Source organism: Diabrotica undecimpunctata, chromosome 6 (assembly GCF_040954645.1).
Source record: "Diabrotica undecimpunctata isolate CICGRU chromosome 6, icDiaUnde3, whole genome shotgun sequence".
In the NCBI taxonomy this organism is placed as follows: domain Eukaryota; kingdom Metazoa; phylum Arthropoda; class Insecta; order Coleoptera; family Chrysomelidae; genus Diabrotica; species Diabrotica undecimpunctata.
In genome coordinates this window covers 24,606,900-24,614,959 of record NC_092808.1, presented here as the reverse complement: position 1 = coordinate 24,614,959, position 8,060 = coordinate 24,606,900, and positions in this window count along the sequence as shown.

Sequence of the window (8,060 nt, the reverse complement as noted above, 5' to 3'; positions counted from 1 at the left end):
ACTGCCAAAAAAAAAACAAAACAAAACTGCTTATCTTTTTTCTGTTTGGGCGAAGGAATTTTTTGGTGCGCAATGAGCATCTCTTCTATCTCATGAACTAATCCAACAAATTATTTGTTGCCCTTTTTAGTGGAATATTCCACTTTAAAAATTCATGGGTTTATTAGGCTGGCTTTCATCAGAAGATGAAGAATTTGACTCCTCATATCCATCTAGCTCTTCTAGCATCTAGCATCTAGCAATTCTTATGAGCCACTTAACAATTGGATGAATCAGGTGATGTCAAATCTTCTATGGAAACACTTTGTCCAGATGCAACAGGCACTTTTTTCTTTTTTTGTCACGGTTGGCTTGCAAGCATTTATTCCTGAATTCAACAAATCCACAACAGATGGTGCCTAGTTTAGGGACACATTTTCGCCATCATTTGGTTTTGGAAGTCGTTTCAATACTTGATTCCTATCCGGTGGAATAGTACCAGTTCCAGAAAAACCTTTTTTAATATTTTCTTGTAAGGTTTTCATCTCATTAAGCGCTTTTTTCAGTAAGGCTGCAAAATACTATTTTAAGATAGGTCCTTTGTATTTGTTCTTACAGTCTTGAAGCACCTTTCCTAAGTTTTTTTAAGTTGACCAAAAACTGCCACATCTAGTGGCTGAGTCAAGTGAGTGGATGAGGGGGGCAGGAATACAATTTTTTTGAAATATTTCTCACACAGTTCGATTACTTTGTAAGAGAGACAAGTTTGACTGCACAAGTTGTCACCTATCAGAACTTTTGGTGCTTGATGTTTGATTAAATAAGGAAAAGCAACACTTTGAAACCAGTTCTCAAAAATAGGCTGGCCAAACCAACCACTCGAGTTTCTGCCATACTGTGGAGAGGAGAGCCAAATGCTTCTCCTCATTTTGTGTGAAAAGGGTTTATCCCCCTTGTTTCTTCATTGATCTATGTCTCTGTAAAGTTGACTTAGGAATTTTATATATTTCCTTAGCCTCTCAAAGACTTATTGGTCCCCACTTCATTTTCCGATCATAATTTTGGTATACTTTGGTCGCTGGCTTTCTTTGATAATTCCGAACTATTGTCCCGATTCGCTCTAGAAAAGCATTTTTTTTAATTTAAAAAAAATGTGTAAAAAAAACCTGACAACTTTTTTCCTATTTTTGTTAACTTATCATGTATAGAACACTTTAGCCAATAATATATAATAAAAACAATCGACTAACTAAATTTTCCATACGGTTTACAGTTGAAGTTTTTCTGCCTTTCAAAATCTCATGAAAATTCTATAGCCGTGTTCACGGAGCACATCCTGGACTAAACCAGAGGTAGAACGTCTACGCATTACAAATTTGCGCATTCGAGGAGATCAAAATTTTCCCTCGGATCAAACACCCTTCGGATGTAAAGTTCTGTGTTCGCGCTGTACAGATAAAAGATCCTGAACATGTTTGGGATTCCCTCACGTTCGAGGATTTTAGCTGTATTCGCTGAGCATACAAGGCGCAGGCGTCAACGTAAACTTGTCCCGGACATGTTTAGGATTTTATGCACCGCGTACAGTCTTCGGATTCAGAATGTAATGCCGGGTTGTCTAAAACAAGGTTATACATGGAAGCCTTTTCTTATTTTGAAATTGAAATTATTGTCGGCGAAGGATGTAATATACTCGTTGTACATTGAAATCGTTAATGTCAACAAATGCAACAAAGTATGTCAACAATAGAAAGAACCAAGAGAATAGCAGGCAGGGATCAGCTTTTCTTAGAAAGTTAAAAATTTAATTAGCGTCTTTTATTTGGACAATGTAATTTGTTATTTCCACGCCAAAATTCTTTTTTACTGCTCAAAATTTAGTACTACACATCATAATTGGTCTCACGGTAGTCTTATAGAACTGTTCTATTAATAACTTTCTATCACACAGCATTCTGCTCGTCTCTTTATTTCATCCATCCTTATCTAATTTTACTACTTGCATTTTGTATAATTTTGTAAGAATTTTTTAAATAATAATTATTGATCTTGAGGAGGCATATTATGACAGAGTTTCCAGGGACCTACTGTGGTAAACATTAAGTAAGACTAGTGGTTGAATATGTGAAAGCAGTTCAATTACCGGTACAATGTGTACAATTACCCTATTCCGACACTGTTACTCACAAATTTTAAGGACTCAAAATGGAGGTAGCATCACAAAAAAAAATTCGGTGCCCAACCAAAAACCCACCTCCCCAGAGGAAAATTCTAGGTGCGCTACTGTACCGGTAGTACATAATTATTGGTTGTAAATTTTGTCTTTAAGCAAATAGGTAGCGTTCCTTTAAGAGTATAATATAATTTTGTAATATTTCAAAAAATGTGTTAGCTTACTATCTTTTCTACCAGTCTTTATTGTCCGGTAAAATTTTTTATCATCTCTTTTTTCTGGTTTTTGTCTATTTATTTTTAATAAAAAAATGTGGGAGAAATATGAGAGTTTTCATAAATAAAAAGTTTTCTTTAGATCACAATAAACAGATCATCACTTTTGTCATAACTATCAGTATTACTTATGTATCACTGGATACATAAGAAGGCATAGCCATAAACTTTGTTATAAGCTCGTCTTGTGCAAACCAGAAAGTTATATGATATAGGGATACATTTTGTAGTGATAATGATTACAATACTGCTATAATGGGCAATTATCAAAAATGGAATGAAAGTAATTATAAGATAATAATACTTACCTACTAGAATACTTAGAAATAAACTTATCTAAATGGAAGACATTCACTAAAACAATTAAAAAAAGTTTTTGAGATAAAAAATATAAAAAAAAGTCAATAAATAAAGTACCTCATTCCAATACTAAAATAGATAATTATCAAAAGAAAATTTGTTATATAATAATATTGTTACTATTCATTATAATATTGGTGTCATTTACTGCTGTCCTCAAAACTTTCATTAATGTTCTAATGATTTGATAATGATAAAACATATAATGAAACAATGACAGTCTGGATTAAAACCCTTTTAGACACATTTGATTAAATTCAGACATGATAAGATGCAAGGAAACAGGGTTAACATTATACTGAAGATGAATGAAGATGAATATTGATGGATAAAACTCTGTTATTGGTGTTTCCTCAAATTCACATACAGGAAATACTTCAATATACATTTATAAACAATATAAATATAAAGAAATTATTAAAACAGAAAACAACAAAACAGAAAAAGTAACTATAACTATAAAGTGTGACAAGTTAATCGGCCCATAAACATGGTAACTCTAACTTCATATGAAAAACTTTTAGTCGATTTGAAGCAGGAGTTAGGGAGAAAAGTCTTGTGGAACTGCACTACAGACAATTCTGTTTAACAATCGGTGTTGTTTTCTTGGACTACAAAAAAGCCCGTTGGACTGTTGTTATTTAAATTTAAAAAATACATCCTATTGTTGACGCCGAGATGTAAAAAATTTTGATCATTGGCATATTTTTGTATTTCACAATTATTTAAAAAAAACTGGCTTTAAGGTTATGGACGCTAGAAGTTAAAAGCCTCTGGTAAGAGGCTTTGAATTTGCAATTCACCTAATTTGCTATCAGAGAGTGGTCTCTGGACTTCTTGTTACTTCGTAGATGTCGCTGCTAGCGTACCTGGCTGTTATTTTGGTTATAATGACCAAATATTAGACTGCATTTCATTTCAGTTGAACTTCCACAAGTGTTCCTGATGATGAGTTAAATAACTCGAAACACGTGTAGAGCAATGGTGGAGTTCCGATTGAAATGAAATGCAATCTTTTACTTTCATTTAAACGTCTTTTTCTACGTAAAGAGCGAAAAAGATAGTATTTTTCAAAGGTAAATCGTAGATGCATATCGAAGTAAAAGGATACTTCTAGCGTTGTTAAAAGCCTCAAGTAAGAGGCTTTGAATTTGCGGTTCACCTAATTTGCTATCGGAGAGAGGTCTCTGGACTTCTTGTTACTTCGTAGATAACTCGAAACACGTGTAGAGCAATGGTGGAGTTCCGATTGAAAGCAATCTTTTACTTTCATATATATATATATATATATATATATATATATATATATATATATATATATATATATATATATATATATATATATATATATATATATATATATATATATATATATATATATATTGTTATGATGTGTTTTTTGTTTGAATGATGAGCAATGAGTATTTTTAATAATATATATATAGGGTTTTTATCGCGGTTCTCAAAGAATTAGCTTGTAAGTACTTTTTTAAATTATCTTTATTATAACTATTATGAAACACACATATATATCTAACCTAGTCAATGTAAATTTAAAATAAACTATCTTTAAACTGATATCCTTATAAAACTAATTAAATTCTATAGACAATCTAAAATTTAAACAAACTATCTTCAAAATTGTAATTGTTATGACACTAACTAAATTATATTAACAAAATTTTGTACCTTTCTTTCACTGAATGCCTAAATGAACTGTTTTCCACTAAGTATATAGATTCTAATCACCACTGAATGTCTTCGTACTTCAGTTATCCTTGTTTTTGTGAAATTACTTTTTTTCAATTATCAGCTTCTACCAATTTAAGATATATTTTTCTTCACCAGCATCTATACACCACCAACCAAACCAGCAAACAGCATTTATATTTATTCTTCTTTTCAATATACCAATATCCAATTATTATAAGTTGATTTATACTAATCTCCAACCATAATATAATTTAATTTCTTCCAATATACCTTTTTTTTATCTTCAATAATTGTTTGTGTATAATTATAAATGTGCATTAAATTATATGCATAATTTTTAATCTTCATTTAACTCACTATATTAAACATTTTGACTATTTGTACTTGATTCACTGACTCCAACTAACTTTCATAATAAACTGCTTGACTTCTGACTAAAAACTTCCAAAAACTTCTGAACAATTGACTTCACTAAGTAAATGTATCTATCTTCTAACTAACTTTCATGATAAAACTGCTAAAAACTGCCAAAAACTGCCTAAAAACTGCCATCTTGAATCCAAATCACGGGTATTTATATGTTTTTGGATTTTCTAGAACTATCTCGTAAGATATCATGTTCCAATTTGTTCTATTAACTACTTGTCTGAATTTTCTGGAACAAACCATTTCGCAAACATGGCCATCTCCGGAGATCCAGAGAATTCCATTCTTTTCTATTAATAATTTTGTTTACATTTAGGCTTTTCAGATCAGAATATATAATTAAATTAGTAACTTAACATTCTAATTTAATAAAATACACATTTCAAACAATATATTATTATAATAACCCCACTTATATTCGTATTATGATTCTTAATTTGACACTTGGAGTATGTATAGTTGGTTGCCTAGGCACATGGCTCACTTAAATCTATTATTTTACAACCTATCATATTTTTCTATTATATCTTTACAACTATTATATGCTAATTTCTTAAAATGCCCTCACATAAATATATTTTTATAAAATTCTCTAGTATATAACTTATTTAAAATAATCAAATACTTTTTAATATCTAATATTATGTAGTATATAACTTATAAATTATTTTCTATAAACCCTAATCGTCACAATACCCCAAAAATAATATTTAAAATAAATAATTTACTTATTATTTTTTTAAATATTAATTTTCTCATACCTTATTAAATTTAATAAATTAATAATTCAATTTTTTTTTATTATTTAAAGTGTGTTAAATACATCCCTGTTCGCTGTCTATGTCAAAACAGAGAACAACGGAGCACAGTTCGGCTATTCCATGGTCAAACTGTCATGTCAAATGGAACAATGGATGCGATATCAGAGAATAAAATATAACCTTAATTAAAAATATAATCTATATTGTGTTCTGTTTATTTATAGACAAAATCTAGGAATTATTTCCATTCAAAATAACTTTCATCAATATAAATTGGTAAGTTTTACACTTTTTATAAAGACATTTACACAATCAATTCTGTATCTAACCCCAAATTATGATTTTTAGGGTACCAAACAATTTACATATGTACAAAATTCAACAAGTATGATGTCAAATTTATTCACAACAAAGAAATCTACCATCTATCTATGAAATGGATCTATCAGTAAGTTTTTTTTTTTTTTTTTTTTGAAATTCTTTTCTTTGTTTAGTTGACATATTGGGCATTGGGTAGTAATTTCTTTTGCTATACTTATGTCATTCTTTGCAAAATAATTGTCCCTAAATAGCATCCATAGCTTTCTTGAACCAATATGCATATAATTGTTATGTAAATTTTTCAATATTTTCTTTGCTAAAGTTCTAGTTATTACATATACTTCTATGCCATTTATTATTTTATAATATACCCCATCTTTCCTAAGGACTTTTGTTTTTCACTCAAATTGATCTGATCTCTTATAATTTCTTCTTTAGAATATAATCCAGTATTTTCTACTAATTGATTTTAATCCAATTTTTATTGTTCGCTGCCCTTTTTGTGGTGTATTTTCTAACCTTGATAAAGCATCTGCCACTATATTGGATTTTCCAGAAATGTATTTGATTTCAAAGCAGTATTCACTAAGTATTAGACTCCACCGATGTATTCTACTGTTTCCATATTTGTTATTTAATATAGACGTTAAAGCTTGGTGATCTGTTTCTATAGTAAATTCATTACCCAATAAATAAAATCTTAATTTTGTGACACAGTGTATTATACTTGCTAGTTCTAATTCTGAAACTGAGTAACCCTTTTCATGTGGCTTTGTTATTCTTGAAATGAATTGTATTGGGTATTCGACCCCATCATGTATTTGTAATAATACCCCTGATAATCTCTCTATTGATGCATCTGTTCTTAATATGAATGGCTGTGTATAGTCAGGATAGTATATTTTCAAATTTGACAGAAAAATGTTTTTAATTTCTTGGAATGCTAGTTCTCTTCTCTGATCCCATCTCCATTTTACACCTTTTCTCAGTAGTTCAAGTAATGGAATTTCTTTTATACTTAGATCTGGTATCATCCTTTTATAATAATTAATTATTCCAATAAATCCTCTTAAAGTTCTTAAATTGTGTGGTGTTTTATATTCCTGAATGACTTGTGTCCGTTCTGGATCCATTTCGATTCCCTTAGTGTTAAGTTTATAACCTAGATATATGACTTCTTTTTGAAAAAATGTACATTTTTCTTGATTTATTTTTAGTCCAACTTTGTCTAATCTATTTATTATAATTTTTAGGTGTTTCTCATGATCTTCAGCCGTTTTAGAAAAAATTAATATATCATCAATGTAGTGAATTACAAAATGTTCATATTGATCCAAAATATCATGAAGACATCTACATAGAGCACTGCAAGATGATTGAAGTCCAAATGGTACTACTTTGAATTGATATACTACTCCATCTATCTGAAATCCTGTATACTGTCTACTTTTTCTTTCTAGAGGTATTAACCAGAAACTATGCTGTAAATCGATTTTAGTGAAAAATGACATTCCTGTAATTCTTCCTAATATTCCATCTATACTCATTGGTGCTTCAAATTGCTTTTCAGTAATCTTGTTAATATTCCTTGCATCCAAACATAACCTGATTTCCCCTGATCTTTTTCGTACTACTACTATGGGGTTAATAAAACGTGTGTCTGCCTTCTCAATGATCCCATCTTCTAACATATTATTAATTGTTTTGTTTACTTCTTCTCTGTATTTATATGGTATTGGGTATGATTTTGTTTTAAAATCTTTTTGCTCCTTAACTCTTATACTATGGATATAATTCTGTGCAATTCTATTTTCTTTATTGACAAGTCCCTTGTGTTGCTGCAATATGGAAATGACTATTGATTTATATTCTTCAGGGCAATTTAAAACTTTCATCATATCTTCTTCTTTACAAATAACATTATTCTTCATTATGTACTCATTATTCCTTGCTTCCAATTTTACGCACTCCGCCTCGTAGGCATCCATCTGCTTAAAATTTCCATTCCTTAAATATTCACTACAATAATTATTCTTTACATTCTTTTGGGAC